This window comes from Rhinopithecus roxellana, chromosome 11 (genome assembly GCF_007565055.1).
Source record: "Rhinopithecus roxellana isolate Shanxi Qingling chromosome 11, ASM756505v1, whole genome shotgun sequence".
Lineage (NCBI taxonomy): Eukaryota > Metazoa > Chordata > Mammalia > Primates > Cercopithecidae > Rhinopithecus > Rhinopithecus roxellana.
Window position 1 is genome coordinate 32,495,748 of NC_044559.1, and position 17,864 is coordinate 32,513,611.

Genomic DNA, 17,864 nt, shown 5'->3' on the forward strand with positions numbered 1-17,864 from the left:
GGGTCAGGCGCTGTTCTAGGTACTTACATGTTAATGTATTTAATCTTCGCAGTAGTCCTGTGAGATAGATTCTGCTATTCTCCCCATTTGGCAGATAGAAAAACTGAGGCACAGACAGGGTAAGTAACTTAACCAAGGTCACCCAGTAAGTGGTGAAGTAGCCATTCAGTCAGGCTCCAAAGTTTGTGCTCTAACCACCATTGCCTGTCACGTAAGTCTACCATTGGAAGCATTCTATTTTACCGAAATCAAGGAAGTATCTTGAGATGTACTGTTATTTCAGCCAGCTGAGGAAGACACTGTACTCTCCCCTCTCTATATAAACTTCCTGTCCTCCCTGATGATAGCTGTAGGGTTATCTAACATTTGAATGGCACTTTTTACTTACAATTACTTTTATATGCATTTTTATTGGAACACTAAGTTTCATGAATCAGGTATAAGTAGACAAACAGGGTCTCAAAGGATTATAGGAATTTCATCAACTTGAACAATCAGCCTGTTTTACAGCCTCCTGCCCTTCAGCCTGTTTTCCCCCAAACTCCATATGGAGTACAGTCATCTTGTTAGTTGGAAGCAGCTCCTGACAGACCCTGGCAATTTATAGATGAGCCCAAGTGAACATTCCTCACGACCATGCTGAAGTTTCCACTCCAGGAGGAGCCACAGCTTCACCACCATAACATACAACCTATCTGCTGGCAGAATAACTCACTGCCTCTGCATCACTAGGACCCCTTCTCTACATGCAACGATGTGCCCTCTCTCCTATCCATCACTCCATTAAACCCTCCTGTCATTTTCCCTCAGGGAAACGCTGCTTTGGAGAATACTCCCAGGGTTCTCCTCACTTGCAACAAGGAATAAAACTCTTATTGATGATTGATGAAAACTTGTGTTCTCGTGGAGAGTCTTCTGTTACTTGCCAGGTGAATGAACTCCAGTTTTTTGGTTTTTTTGTTTTTCTTTTTTCTGGGTATCACAGGCTTTGCTATTATCCTCATTTACAGATGAAGAAACTCAGACTTGGAGAGAGTAAGTCATATATAATCCCATGGCAATAAGCAACAGGACTATGACTTGGCCTTAGATCTGTAAGAGCATACTCTTGGCATATAGCCCACATCCAGCAGGGGCTCAAAAAAGGCATATTGAACTGGATACAATGTGCTTCACCAGCTCTCAGTTGGATGACCCCTTTGCAGAGAGGCTGAATACCTTCCCTGAATATGGTATGTCCCTTGAGGACACCAATTCTTCAAATGGCTTGACAAACTCACGTGGGTGTGCCAGAAGGCTAGATGCTCAGACCTCCCATGGAGGTGTAAATATCTTAGTCAGTGGCAGGAATAGTACTATGAATAGTCATACCCATGAATAATGCAATCCTCTTCCTTTTCTCAACCAAATGACTTTAGGACATATGGGGCCAAGAACATGATGCAGATGTGGGGCTGGATTATGTACATCATTAGCCCACCTCCTCTGGTGATGGAATTTGTCACCCCTACAAGCCCTTTTCCATTTGACTTCAAAGGCTCATCTTGGTCTTATATGATGGATTTGCTTTTCAGTTATGGAGGACAGTGCCCTGGACTGGGCATACTTCTCAGGGTAAACCTTGTTTCTTAATGTGACTCCTTTTAATGTTTTTACACTGGAAAGGGGCCAGGGCTGGATTTTTTTTCTTTCAGGGACCACTGGTTCTGACTTCAGGAGCCCAAGGAGAGCTCCTCCTGCCAGCAACAGTATTGTTCTTGGCCAAATTTGGGTCTAATGAAGAGTTTGAGAGAAGTTTGCAGAACAGATGGAGCAGAACATGGGGGCCCAAGGCCCTTTGTACAGTGTTGGGGCTGGTAGCTGAGTCATGAAAAGGCATAGGTGGTGAGATGGGAAGGAAACTCTTTATTTTTATAATATTAATATAATAATATTAATATTTTAATATTATAAAAATAATCTTCTTATTTTTACCTATCTCGCCCCTCCCTGCCCCATCTTTATACTGTGGATTTAATTGCAAAATGTGGCATCTATTAATGTAAGAACCACGATAATATCTTGCACAGATTCCATTCCCATTGATCATCTGCAATGGTCTCCATGGAAGCCCTGAGGTAAGCAGGGCTGGGGTGCTGACCTTGATCCACAGCAGCTGAGGATTCTGAGAAGGAAGTTAGGGGGCTTGCCCAAGGCTCTGCAGGAAGCAAATGATAGACAAGTGTTCAAAGGGAAGTGCTCTGACTCCTAGTTCAATACTGCCTACTTCTTCTTTAAAAAGGTTTAAAAAGGTGAGTACAGGTGTGGATGCCCCCCTCCCCCCACCCCCCACCTCCTGCTTTATGAGCTCTCTGCAACTGGCACCAGGTGCCCACCCTAACTCACCTCACCCTCTTTCTTGTTCTGCCCCCAAGTCTCAGTCTGGGTTTTTGAAGCTGTTGTGTTGCCTCCATTCCAGAAAGCTTGGCCAACCAGCCCCAAGGTAGCAATCTTGGTTGAGTCTTCCTCAGGGAGAGACACTTCCCCCCATGTTCTGATCAGCAGAGTGGTGGATGCTTCTTTTCTGCAGGCATGATGGACAGAAATGTAGGATACTTGATGAGCACCCCTTGATAAAAGGTAAAATATGTTGGCTGGGTCTACTTTGAATAAGTGTTTCCTAGTGATTCAGAAAAGCAGTGGAGGCTGGAATGCAAACATTTAAAGTGTGAGCCATAAGTCAGTTCCGATAGAAGAGTCAGAGACTTGAGGTCATGCGCCAGCATTTAATGTAAAGATGAAATGTTCAGACAACATTGCATTAGCTGCTGGTAACAGAGGAAGGGAAAGAAACAAAACAGAAGACAGGGTGGAAAAAGGATCTACTTTATAGTAAAGACAGGTTTGAATTGAGGTTCTGCTGCATACCAGATATGCCATACAACTCACCTTACCCTGCTCAGGCAGGTTCATCCTTATTTTATAAATAATTGTTATGAAGATTGGTTCATTCACCCCACCAATATATTTTCTATTATGTTCTAGCTCTGCTTCAGGAAGTGGACGACAAAGATAAAGAATCCCTTTTAAGGAGCTTGCATTCTCAGCAGAAAGTAGAAAGACTAAAGAATTAAACAAGAAACTATCAGACATTGATGAGATAGAACATTTGAAGATTGATGTGATAAGGAATGCCTGGGAAAAGGCTGGGTATGTTAGGTCAGGAAAGGCTTCTCTGAAGAGTCAACAATCGAGAAGCTTCTACCCATGCCAAAATCTATGGAGGAAGTTTTTTGGCAGAGTCAACAGCGAATTCAAAGGCCCTGGGGCTCCACAGTGAGAGGGTGGATGTGCAGGAGCAGGGCACTGGGGCAATGAGGCCAAAGCAAAGGGATTGGACTTGATTCCAAGTGGAGTGAGGGCTAGTGGAGGGCTTTGACCAGGACTGTAGCCTGAACTGATTTGCATTTTTAAAAAGATGTGCGTGGGGAACAGATCAGAAGGGGCTGAAGCCAGATGCCAGACTGGAAGGCAACGCTGCAACCAAGCCACTTGAGATTTCAGTACCCCAGAATTTTTAGCGATTGAAATAATGAAAATATAGCCTCAAAGCTTATGTTTAATCATGAAGCCACATTATTCCCTTTGAAATATAGATTGAAGAAGCTGTCTTTACCCTAAGCTTCTCTGTATGGTGATGAGACAGAATCAACTCCTTGGAAGTCTGTTACGCCAAATATCAAGTTCTAGCCTAAGGTGAGGTTTGAGGGGAGTGGGTGGGCAAGTGGTGGGTAGCTGGAAAAACACTTGAGGAATTGTAGGCAGTTTTGACCTAACTTTATTCTCTCTCTGGGCACAAGCTGTATGTACAGCATCAGTAGGGTAGTTATGCCTTTTGCAGACAATAGCAGCTCTGAGCCAAGCACGAGCTTATGTGAGTGGTTAATGTACCTCATGTGGCGTGGTTACATCATGTGTGGGGTTGTGGGCCTGTGCTCCAAACCCGCTGAGTCATGCTGCTCTTGGAAGGCCACCTGGGCCTACTCCTGACAAAAGTGAAGCCATTTTCCTTACAAGGTCCAACTCCCAAAGCTTAGAAATGATTGGAAACACAGGCTGCCTTGGGGCTTACTCCCATGGATCAGGTCAGAGCCAGAATCTACCTCACTAGGTGAGTCACCCAGGGACAACAGGTTCATATGAAGAAGGCAGGCAGGGCTCACTAGCTCCCAGAGCTCATCAGGGGATTGGCACCTGCAGCCTGAGTGTTTATATTTGAATTACGTTTGATAGCATGTTGAATTGGTGACTAATTGCAGCATTCCCAAACAAGGTACTTTAATTACAGCTTCTTTAATTCCAGTGAGAACTCCACTTGGAAAACAGAGTGATGAGGAGGATTCAGATCTGCTTACTCTGATCCGTAAGTGTGAGTTGAAAAATGAATGACCGGGAAAGTCTGTGGCTTACTCAGTGAGCTCCTGAAAAGACAGTGCTTTGTAACTCTGCTAGAGATGCCTCCCAAGGGAAGGGGCCAATTGACAATCGTTGCAGCCTCATTCTTGAAAGTTGGTGACCAGTGCACATGTGGGTGTGCTGGAAGGTCAATGCTGGCTTGGTCTCAGCCTCCCCTCCTTCTAGCTGGGAACAGTTGTCCAGATGTCATGTGTATCTCTGGAGGGACTTGCTCAGTGAGCTTGAAAAAACAGACTCACTAATTGTGCTGTCCTCTGTTGTAAATCATGGACTGATCTCCTTCACCTCTTGAGCTGCAAAATTCAATTCAGAGCTTTGAATAGGCTTCTGATAGAGTCTTCCTAGTTTCAACAGATCCTTTGACAGGTTTTCTGTATTTATTTAACGGGACTCTTGTCCCCTTGCTGCTAGGCTACACATGTGGCCCAGAAAACTGGGTCAGTTTCACAGGTCAAGTTTAAATGTTGCCAAATAGCTTATTTAAATCACTTTTAAGTCTTTTTATTAGATAAATGTGGGCAGGCCATGAATTTTAGCCACATTATTATTTTCCATAGTGGCCTTAAGACTGGGAATCAGTTGTTTTTATATTTCCATAGAAGACAATCAGTCTTTCCATAGCCCTGGGTCTTGTCTTCTGTCTCTTTAAATGCAATATTTTCTCCAAAGCAGAATGGCTTTGGAGTTCTCTTGGGACTTTTCTACCTGTCATTCTGATTATAATAACAATGATAAGAAAGCCTTACCTGAAGCATCTGACACTTTCATGTAAGTGATCTCACTTGATCCTTACAGCCAGCTCTGAAAGGAAGACAAGGTAGCTATTGATACTCCTATATCCTCTCTGAGCCCAGAGGAATGATATCACGGCCACGTTTTCCAGTATAGACAAGGTCTGCATTATCTGATGCCATCCCCTGCTGCTTTTCTGTGATGCCTGTCAACAAGCCTTGTTTTGCCAATATTACATGGTTTCTTAGTAGCCCTCAGTGTGTGCCTCATGTCAATGTCCAGCGCAGCCCTCCAGGTGATTCTCGGTGTGTATATTGGGTTAGCACCTAGACCAAGTCAAACAGGCAAATGTCCATGAAGTGCCAATGTGTACATAAGCTGTATGAGGCATTTATGGCACAGATAAGTGCTGAGAGAGTGAAGCCGAGACGAAAGTCAACTACCTATGGTTTTAGATTCCAGACAGACCTAATTCAAATCACACTTCCTGAGTCTTTGAATAAGTTACATACACATTCAGAACCTCGTGATTAAATGTGATAATATAAAATGACCAGCACTTTGAAAGAGTTACATTAATAGTGGTAGGGTTTTGTCACATCATCTCTATAATCTTTACAACACTCCTTCTGAAGTAGGTACTATACTTACCCCGATTTTATAGACTGATAAACTGAGGCACATACAGATTGGTAAGCTTAGGTTATCGGCCAACAGTTACTGCTGCATTTTGCACTCAGGTCTTTCTGGTTCCAAACACAGCTATTGTTCTTAAAATGAGATGACCCCAAGAAAGTGCCTGATGCCCCTTATCTGCTTTCTGTGTACCTGCCCAGTGCCTGGATAGCTAGAGACAGAGAAACAACTAAGCAAACAAAAGGGCCACTACCAAGGGGCGGAGATAGCCCATCCCCAAATGAGCCACCAACCTCTGGGTTAATGTTATTTAACTGCACATTTTACATGCTTTTTTATTAGCCTTAATAACCACCACTTTGTTGTGCCCTTGAGTACCCAGAAGGACTATTGCAGTGACTGGAAAACACCAAAAGCTCCTCTTACCAGCTTCCCTCTGGCCGATTACTGATGGGGATTGTGAACCTGCCTCTTCCTCTCTGTGCTGAAGCTGCTGTGCTAGACTGAAAAGTCCTACTTGCTCCTGCTCATTTCCCACCATGGCAGGGAGGCTGCCCCTGCTGCTGTGCAGGCTGCACCTTGATTCAGAGCTGAGTAGTGCACTATGCATGGGAAGGGGTGGAAAAGATCACCCCACAGGCTATGAAGCAATCCTTTAATGCCTTGCTATTCAAACTGTAGTCTGTGGACCAGCAGCATAGACCATGGAGGCTTACTAAAAATGCAGGATCTCAGGTCCCTCTAGAACTAGTGACTTAGATGCTGCCTGTTAACAAGATTCCTTCCTGGTATGATTCCTGTATCCATGAAAGCTTGGGAAGCATTGAGGAACATTGCTCTAACACTGGAGATACCCCGTACACTTGCATGGGAGCTTTGGAGAACTTCAAACGCCACATGGGGAAAATCTGACTCTAAAAGTAATGAAGTAGGAATAGTGAATATCAACAAGTATTCCCTCCTTAATGCTTCGTAATCTACCAAGTGCTTTGGTGGATGTAGGGCTGGTTCTCTAAGTGCAGTTCCAATCTATCCCACCTCTATTTGTCTGGATAACTTCTTTTTTGGAGGGGAAGTTGAGGGGACAAGGTCTGGCTTTGTCCCCCAGGCTAGAGTGCAGTGGCGCAATCATAGTTCAGTACAGACTAGAACTGGGTTCGAGTGATCCTCCTACCTTGGGCTCCTGAGTAGTTGGGGCTACAGGGATGCACCACTATGCCTGGATATTCTTATTTTTATTTTTGTAGATACAGGTCTTGCTATGTTGCCCAGGCTGGTCTTGACTCCTAGCTTCAAGCAGTCTTCCCACCTTGGTCTCCCAATGTGCTGGGATTATAAGTGTGAGCCAGCATGCCTGGCCTAATGATCTCTATTTTAAAAAGAAAACAGATGTGTTTGAGTCCTGTCTCTGCCATTCAGCATAAATAACTTTATGTAAGTTCTTTATCCCTCTAAGTCTCAGGATTCTCATCTGTAAAATGGGGGTAGTGACATATACGTAATTTTCTTTGCAGAGCTATTGTTAGGATGAAATGGGCTTATACATATAGGACACTTGGTCTCTGGCAAATGCTCAATAAACGGCAGTTGCATGGTTTTCTTTCTCTTGCTGCTCTTAGTGAAATTTCCTACTTGACTGAGCTTCACAGGGCAAAAGCTGAGGTTGTCCTTTGACTGTCTCGTACTTGGTAGGTTTATAAATCTGTGGAATGAATGCTTGATCTTCCCAACTGCTAGCAAGATAAGTCAGGTATATTTTCCCCATGATATGATTTAATAATCACAAGAACCCTGGGAGGTAAATTGTATTTTCCCAAGTTATAGATGGTGGTAGAGGCTCTGAGTTGGTAGGAAATTCGCCCGGGTCACACAGTTCGTTACTGACCCAATGCAGGCCCACTTCTCTCCATGCTAATTGAATGCCCTCTTTGTTTCACCTGACCACTTTCTCTCAGGCTCATTGCATCTTAAATGTGTATCTTCTCAGGGTTTAGGGTTTAACAGGTGCCATTGGTAGAAAAGAGGAGATTCTTATTGTTTTCTTTGTTAAGATTTATAACAAAGACTAGTCAGACTAGCAGCTGACTAAAGGAAAGAAATTTCTTAGCATCCACCCTAAGTCCAGCCTACTGCCCTGGAAACTCATCCCTCCAGAATAGTGTTTCCCACATTCCAGTCTTTGACCAACTGCTTGTACTCTTCTGGGCCTGTCTGCACACTAGCCATGCTATTTATTTTCTATTTTATCACATCAGCTCATTTTTATTAAACAAATACGTTTTAAAGTGAAACTATATTATTGCCATAAATGGAAATCTTGAATCACTTTCCAACAGAAAAGAATAACAATAAACAAGTACAATGGAACAAAAACATTCTTTTTCTATGTAGGTGGATATGGTTGCCTTCAGCAGGGTATGTGCTAGGGGCCTTTCTCTTCTTCCAAAGTGAGATTAACAATAATGGTTAGTGCTAGCATGTCTTTGACATTTTTTTTTTTATATCATCAGAAGGATTGGGGAACAAAGGGAGAAAAGCAATGAAAAGAAAATGCATTTGCCATCATATGAGGCGATGCTATTTAATGTTCTTTGGGTGCCAAGAAAATTATTTCGTAAGACCCCAGGGGCTCCATTTCCTGAGAAACCATATTGTAGTATGTACTATGCCATCATATGCTATTGGATAAGATGGGCATGTCTTTATTCCCCAGTTTGTCTAGCGTAGAAGGAATGGAACTTCAATGCTGGAGCAAACTGCATGGGTTTGAATCCCAGCTCTGATAATTACTAAGGATTGACCTGGGAAAAGTTACTTTACCATTTTTGCCTCCATTTTCTCATCTGTAAAGAGAGTGTACTAATAGTAACTATCTAATTGTTGTCAGAATTAAATACATGGTAAGACTCTTAGAATAGTGAAACTCAGCAAGTGCTTGGCACACTGCTTGTGCTATATAAATGCTGGATGTTTAGCTGCTGCTGCTGCTGCTTCTGTTTTAAAATGCTGAGGCCAGAATACGACAAGTCCTTGTCTATGATTCAGGTACTAACTCTTTGCCTGTTTGAGGAGTATAGGACTCTACCCTTTCTGAGTCTACAGACTAAGCAATCCTTGGTGCTGGAGTCTCATCTGAAAGGAAGAACAGGGGAGCTGGAAGAGAAAGGCTCCAAAGAATCAGGGCATCTCTCAGCAGGGAGCTGGCATGTGTTTGGCTCCTGTTGTATACCAGGCACTTTGAGATGCCATTTCTATATTTTTTCCCATTAACCTGTGGTTGGTGCTATTTTCTAAATATTTCCTCTTCTCTGCCTTCCATGATAATGGTATGACTTCCCTTCCCATAACAAATTAGGCATATCCATGTGATTTTCTGTGGGCAATGAAATGTGAGTCGAAATATGTGTCATAGCCAGCAGAAACTTTCAGAGCTAGTGGGTAATTCACGCTTTTCTCTTTGTACTGATTCAATAATCAAGGAAATAGGGTGTTCCTGAGCAAGTCTGACATGGATGAGAGCTCCCAGTTAATATATGATGGAAAGTGTAGCTGAGAAGAAAGCAAAACTATGTTTGTTTGTTTGTTTTGTTTTTTGGGATGGAGTTTCACTCTTGTCACCTAGGCTGGAGTGCAATGGTACGATCTCGGCTCACTGCAACCTCCTTCTCCTGGGTTTAAGCAATTCTCCTGCCTCAACCTCCCGAGTAGCTGGGATTACAGGTGTCTGCCACCACGCCCGGCTAGTTTTTGCATTTTTAGTAGAGACAGGATTTCATTATGTTGGCCAGGCTGGTCTTGAACTCCTGACCTCCCAAAGTGCTGGGATTACAGGCATGAGCCACTGCTCCTGGCAAAACTATGTTGTTTTAAGCCACTGAAATTTTGTTTACTACTACATCAAAACCTACCCTATTCTGTCTGATGCAAAACCCTAGGTGCAGATACACCAAAATTCTTTTTTAATTACATTTTTCAAAATTTTTAATTTTTGTGGGTGCATAGTAGGTGTATATACTTATGAGGTACATGAGATGTTTTGATACAGGCATGCAATGTGAAATGAGCATATCATGAAGAATGGGGTATCCATCCCTCACAAGCACTGATCCTTAGAGTTGCAAACAATTCAATTATACTCTTTATTTTAAAATGGACAATCAAGTTATTATTGACTATAGTCACCCTGTTGTGCTATCAAATAGTGGGTCTTATTCATTCTTTCTATTTTTTGTACCCATTAACTGTCCCCATCTTCCTTGCAAACCCCCACTACACTTCCCAGCCTCTGTTACAATCTTTCTACTCTCTATGCCCATGAGTTCAATTGCTTTGATTTTTAGATCCCACAATTAAGTGAGAACATGTGATATCTGTCTTTCTATACCTGGCTTATTTTACTTAGTGATATGGTTTACCTGTGTCCCCACCCAAATTTCATCTCAAATTATAAGCCAAACTGTAATCTCCATGTGTCAAGGAGGGGACCTGGTGGGATGTGACTGGATCATGGTGGTGGTTTTCCCCATGCTGTTTTCATGACAGTGAGTGAGTTCTCATGAGATCTGGTTGTTTAATAAGTGTCTGGCCCATCCTCCTCCCCTCTCTCTCTGTCTCTCTCCTGCTGCCATGTAAAATGTGCTTGCTTCGCCTTTACCTTCTGCTATGATTGTAAGTTTCCTGAGGCCTCCTCAGTCATGTGGATCTGTGAGTCCATTAAACCTCTTTTGTTTATGAATAACCTTGTCTCAGATAGTGTCATTATAGCAGTGTGAAAATGGACTAATACAGGAAATTGGCACCAGCAGTGGGGCACTGCTATAAAGATACTTGAAAATGTGGAAGCAACTTTGGAACTGGGTAAGGGCCGGAGTTTGGAACAGTTTGGAGGGCTCAGAAGAAGACAGGAAGATGTAGGAAGCTTTGGAACTTGCTAGAGGCTTTTTGAATAGTTTTGACCAAAATGCTCATAGTGATACAGACAATGAAATCCAGGCTGAGGTGGTCTCATATGGAGATGAGGAACTTATTGGGAACTGGAGCAGAGGTCACTCTTGCTCTGCTTTAGCAAAGAGACTGACGGCACTTTGCCTCTGCTCTAGAGATCTGTGGAACTTTAAATTTGAGATAGATGATTTAGGGTTTCTGGCAGAAGAAATTTCTAAGGAACAAAGCATTCAAGACGTGACCTGGTTTTTCCTGAAAGCATACAGTTATATGCACTTACAAAGAGACATTTGAAATTGGAACTTATGTTTAAATGGGAAGCAGAGCATAAAATTCTGGGAAAATTGCAGCCTGTGTATGCGGTAGAAAAGAAAAACCCATTATCTGGGGAGAAATTCAAGCTAGCTGCAGAAATTCACATAAGTAATGGGGAACTGAATGTTAATTGCCAAGACAATGGAGAAAATGTCTCCAGGGCATGTCAGAGATCTTCAACGTAGCCCCTCCCATCACAGGCCCAGAGGTCTAGGAGGAAAAAGTGGACCAGCCCAGGGCCCTTCTCCTCTGCGCAGCCTTGGAACTTGGTGTCCTCTGTCCCAGCTGCTCCAGCTCTAGTCAGGGCAAAAAGGGGTCATGGTAAAGCTCAGGCTGTAGTTTCAGAGGGTGCAAGCCCCAAGCCTTGGTGGCTTCCATGTGGTGTTGGGCCTGTGGATACGCAGAAGACAAGAGCTGACCTTTGGGAACCTCTGCCTAGATTTCAGAAGATGTGTGGAAATGCCTGGATATTTAGGCAGAAGTCTGCTGCAGGGGTGGAGCCCTCATACAGAACCTCTACTAAAACAGTATGGAGGGAAATGTGGAGTTGGAGCCCCCATATGGAGTTCCCACTGGGGCACTGCCTAGTGGAGCTTTGAGAAGAGGGCCAACATCCTTCAGACCCCAGAATGGTAGATCCACAGACAGCTTGCACCCAGAAAAGCCATAGGCACTCAACACTAGCCTGTGAAAGCAGCCACAGGGGCTACACCCTGCAGAGCCATAGGGACAGAGCTGCCCAAAGCCTTGGGAGTCTCCCCATCTATCAGCATTCCCTGGATGTGAGATATGAAGTCAAAGGAGGCCATTTCAAAGCTTTTAGATTTAATGACTGCCCTACCAGGTTTTGGACTTGCATGGGGCCTGTGGCCTCTTTGTTTTTGCCAATTTCTCCCATTTTGAATAGGAACATTTACCCCATTCCTGTACCCCCATTGTATCTTAGAAGTAACTAACTTGCTTTTGATATTTTAAGGGGGAAGGGACTTGCCTTGTCTCAGATGAGACTTTGGACTTGGACTTTTGTGTTAATGCTGGAATGAGTTAAGATTTTGGGGTACTGTTGAGAAGGTATAATTGCATTTTGAAATGTGAGAAGGACGTGAGATTTGAGAGGGACCAGGGGAAGAATAATATGGTTTGGCTGTGTCCCCACCTAAATCTCATCTTGAATCGTAAGGCAAATTTTAATCCCCATGTGTTAAGGAAGGGACCTTGTGGGAGGTGATTGGATCATGGGAGTGGTTTCCCCCATGCTGTTCTCATGACAGTGAGTGAGTTCTCACTCACAGATAGAAATGCTACTGATTTTTGTATGTTGCAACTTTACTAAGTTTGTTTAGCAGTTCTAATCATTTTCCTGTGTAGTCTTTAGATTTTTCTAAATATAAGATCATATCATCTATAGAAAAAATAATTTGACTTATTTCCCATTTGGATGCCTTTGGTATCTTTCTCTTGTCTGATTGCAATGGCTAGGGCTTCCAGTACTATGTTAAATAACAGTGGTGACAATGGGCAGTGTTGTCATGTTCCAGATCTTAGAGGAAAGATTTTCAGTTTTTTCCCATTCAGTATGACACTAGCTGTGGGTCTGCCATATATGGCTTTTATTATGTTGTGGTATATTCCTTCTATTCCCAGGTTTTTGAGGGTTTTTGTCATGAAGAAATGTTGAAATTTATCAAATGCTTTTTTTAGCATCAATGGAAATGATCATATGGTTTTTATCCTTCATTCTGTTCATAGGATGTATCATATTGATTGATTTGTGTATGTTGAACCATCCTTGCATCCCAAGGAAAAATCCCACTTGGTTATGATAACCTAAAGTCATTAGGTTATTTACCTGAATTTTTTCCTCTTCTTTGAGGTAGGTACTTATAGCTATAAACTTCCCTCTTAGTATTGCTTTTGCTGTATCCCATAGGTTTTGGTATGTTGTGTTTTCATTATCATTTAAAGAAAGTTTTCAATTTCCTTCTTAACTCCTTCATTAACCCACTGGTCATTCAAGAGCATATTATTTAATTTTCATGTCTTTCTATAGTTTTGAAAACTCCTCTTGTTATTAATTTCTAGTTTTATTCCATTGTGGTCAGAGAAGATGCTTGATATTATTTGCATGATTTTGAATGTTTTAAGACTTGCCTTGTGATCTTACATATGTCTGTTCTTGAGAAAGAGCCATGTCCTGAGGAGAAGAATGTATAATCTGCAGTCATCAGATGAAATGTTCTGTAAATAGCTATTAGATTCATTTGGTTTATAGTGCAGATTAAGTCTGTTGTTTCTTTGCTGATTTTCTTTCTGGGAAATCTGTCCAATGCTGAAAGAAGGGTGTTGAAGTCTCCAGCTATTATTGTATTGGGGCCTATCTCTCTCGCTAGCTCCAATAATATTTGCTTTATATATCTAGATGCTCCAGTGTTGGGTGCATAGATATTTAAAATTATATCTTCTTGCCACATTGACCCCTTTATCATTATATAGTGACCTTCTTTGTCTCTGCTCACAGTTTTTGTTTTGAAATCTATTTGTCTAATATTGTTATAGTGACTCCTGCTATTTTTTGGTTTCCATTGGCATGGAATATTTTTTCTGTCCCTTTATCTTTAGTCTATGTGTGACTTTAGGGTAAAATTTGTTTCTTGTAGGCAAAAGATCAGTGGGTCTTATTTTTTCATCCATTCAGCCACTCTATGTGTTTTGATTGGAGAGATTAGTCCATTTACATTTATTGTTATTATTGATAAGGAAGGGCTTACTCCTACTCTTTTGTTATTTGTTTTATGGTGGTTTTTGTTTTGTGGTCTCCTCTTTCTTCTTTCTTTCCTTCCTGCCTTCCTTTAGTGAAGGTGACGTTCTCTGATATGATTTAGCTTCTTGCTTTTTAATTTTGTATATTCACTGTATGTTTTTGTTTGAGTTTACCATGGACTTGCAAATACTGTCTTATAACCCATGATTTTAACCTGACAATAATGTAACACTTTGTATAAACATTGAAATGAGTAAAAAATTCCATGCCCTAACTTTATCCCCCAACATTTAAACATTTTGTTGTTTCTATTTATATCTTATTGTACTGGCTATGTCCTGAAAAGTTATTTTTGATTGGTTCATTGTTTAGTCTTTTTACTTGGGTTAAGAGTACTTTACACACCACAGTTAAAGTGTTATAATACTGTGTTTTTCTGTGTACTTAATATTACCAGTGAGTTTTGTTCCTTCTGGTGAGTACTTATTGCTCATTAATGTCCTTTTCTTTCTGATTGAAATACTCTCTTTAGCATTTCTTGTAGGACAGGTCGGTGTTGATGAAATCCCTCAGTTTTTGTTTGGGAAAGTCTTTATTTCTCCTTCATGTTCGAAGGATATTTTAACCAGATATACTATTACAAAGTTTTTTTTTTTTCCTTTAGCACTTTAAATATGTCATTACACTCTCTCCTGGCTTGTAAGGTTTCCACTGAAAGTCTGTTTCCAGATGTATCAAAGCTCCATTGCATGTTATTTGTTTTTCTTTCCTCTTGATACTTTTAGGATCAGTTCTTTACCCTTGATCTTTTGGAGTTTTATTATTAAATGCCTTAAAATAGTCTTCTTTGGGCTAACTTTGCTTGGTGTTCTATAACCTTCTTGTACTTGGATATTGATATCTTTCTATAGATTTGGGAAGTTCTCCATTATTAACCCTTTGAATAAACTTTCAATAACTTTAAGGCCAATAACTCTTAGATTTGGCCTTTGAGGCTATTTTCTAGATCCTGTAGGCTTACTTCACTGTTTATTATTATTATTATTTTTTGTCTCCTCTGTGTATTTTCAAATAGCCTGTCCTCAAGCTCATTATAATTACATCTTCTGCTTGATCAGTTCTGCTGTTAAAGGACTCCGACATATTTTTCAGTGTGCCAAATGTATTTTTCAGCTCCAGAATTTCTGCTTGATTCTTGTTAATAATTTCAATCCCTTTGTTAAATTTATTGGATAGAATTCTGAATTTTTTATCTGTGTTATCTTGATTTTCTTTGAGTCTTCTCAAAACAGCTATTTTGAATTCTGTATCTAAAAGGTCTCATATCTTTGTTTCTCCAAGATTGGTCCCTTGTGATCTACTTAGTTCATTTGGTGAGGTAATGTTTTCCTGGATGATATTGATGCTGGCAAATGTTCTTCAGTTTCTGGGCATTGAAGAGCTGGGTATTTATTGCAGTCTTCACTGTCTGGGCTTATTTTTACCCATCCTTCTTGAGCAACACATTTTAGATATGTAAAAGGACTTGGGTGTTGTGATCTAAGATGTATGTGCTTTAGGGGGCACCCCAAGGCCAGTAACATGTTTCTTGCAGACTCATTAGTGGTACCACACTGATAATCTTGGACAAGACCCAAGATAAATCTCTTGATTACCAGGCAGAGACTCTTATTTTCTTCCTTTACTTTCTCCCAAACAAACAGAGTCTCTCTCTTTCTCTATGTTCTGAGCCACCTAAAGCTGGAGGTTAAGTGACACAAGCACCCCTACACTGGATCAGACCTGAAGCCAGCACAGCAGTGAGTCTCAGCTAATGCTTACTCTAACCACTTCCTGACTACTGCCTATGTTTGCTCAAGGCCCTGGGGCTCTACAATCAGCTGGTGGCAAAGCCAGCTGGGTGTAGGTCCTTCCCTTCAGGGTGGCAAGGTCCCGCAGGCCCCATGTGGGTCCAGGGATGCCATCTGGAAGTCAAAAACCTTAGAGGTCCACTCAGAGGCTCACTCAAGGCCTTTGACATAGTACCTGGGTATCGCTGCTGCTTATTCAGGGCCCAAGGGCTCTTCAGTTAGCAGGTGAAGAATGCTGCCAGGACTGGGTCCTTTCCTCAAGGCAGTGGGTTCCCTTTTGGCCCAGGGTATGTTTAGAAATGTTGTCCAGGAGCTAGGGCCTTGAATGGGTCCTCACAACTCTGACCAGTGCCATATCCTGCTATGGCAAGATGCAAGACAAAGTCCTCCACTGCCTTCCTTTTCCTCTCCTCAAGCAAAAGGAAGTGGTTTCTTTTGGAGTCATGAGCTGTGCAGCCTGGGGGTAGGGGAGGTGTGTTGCCAACACTCCTTTGGCTGCCCCAGCTGATATCTCAGTATGTGCATGCTCCACCACCCAGTTGGTCTCTGGGCCTAGTTGAGCACTAGAACTCACCTAAGAATTGTAGTCCTTATGGCCTAGACTGCCTTTCAAGTTTATTTAGAGACACAGAGTACTTTGTCCCTCAGTGGTAAGGTTTGTGGGAAGTCAAATTCTGACCACTGCGATTGGTGATTACCCTCTGGGTAGGGCTGGTTTAAATGCTCCTGCTATGGGCTGACATCAACTGAGTTTGGTCTGGTGTTTCTTTCTGCTGTAGCAGGACAGTGCTGAGTTTATTGCTTTGTAATTGCTGTGTTCACCCTCCTCCAGTGCCCAGGGACACTCTGCACCACATTGCTGCTGCCAGAGGTTGGGGAGGGGTGGCGTCAGCAATTCAAGACTTGTTTTCTATGTCTTCAGTGTCTCTTTCAGTGACACAATGTTAAAACCAGATACTATGAGGGCTTGCCTGATTTCTGGTTCTTATGATGGTGTTTGTTCTGTGTAGATAAGTTGTTAAATTGGTGTCCTTGCAGGAGGCATGATTGATGAAGACTTCTATCCCCCCAACTTTCCCTGCCTTCTTACCACCTGAATTCTTGCATCTAACAAAAACTCTACTGCCCTTAAAAAGTTCAAACTGGAGTTAGTGTACAGGTTTCAGTTGAGTTAGACATGCAGTACCTAGAACCACTCTAAATTTTTCCCTGTCTGGCTTATTTTCTCCTAATCATAATCAGTCTCTAGTGAAGAAAGTGAGAAAACTTGGGTTCAGCCTCTTCATCATCTACCATCTTCTTGTACAAACTTGAAAAACGATTTCCCCTATGAGTTTTTTTCTCAGATTTGCTGAACCTCAGGGAAAGAAGGAATCTCACAAAACCATTGACATAGGCCCTTGCTTTGTGTCCAAATTTCCTTGACATCATCTCCTTTTCTAGTCTTTACTTGAAGAGTTCCAGAGAGAGGAAACTTACTAATCTCATTAATGGATGTAGATCTAGGCTATGAGTTGTGAGGCCTACTGGACTGTGAAATAATCGTCTGAGTTTTTGACTTACTTGAAAAGTGAATAATTTTGGAGATCCTTACTTTGTAGGGGGGTCCTAAAATTTATCTTCCTAACCAGGACACTCTTAAGAACAAAAGGAGGTGCTAATAACAATTATACTGGAGCAGTAGGAATAAAACGGGACTATCCTGAGCAATCCAAGACATATGATTACTTGACTGCCACGATTTTATGGCCACCAACAACTGGTAAAAATTCCATGGGCAGGGCTAGGCCCCATCTTTAGTAAGGAACCCTGAATTTTGGTCTTGTTGCCCTCCTTACTTTCCACCCAAACTGTTAACAGTCATTGTTTTTTGAACCATCTCCTGTTCTTTAACCAATTCTTTTGTGAGAATTTCAGCCCTAAAGCCATTTCAGAAAGAAAGCATGTACATATACTCATAATTTCAAGCAAATTTCCCCCACAGGCACTTCATAACCCTGACTACTATCTTGATCAGATGCATATTTAATGCCTGTTGACAGAGACACAGATGCAAACTGTTCAACCCTTTCTGAGGTGTTAGAATGCTGCCAGGTCCCAGTACAGCTTCTGTGAGAGCTACTGGAATGCCTGGAGCTACCCTCTCTCAGTGTCCCCACAAGACCCGAATC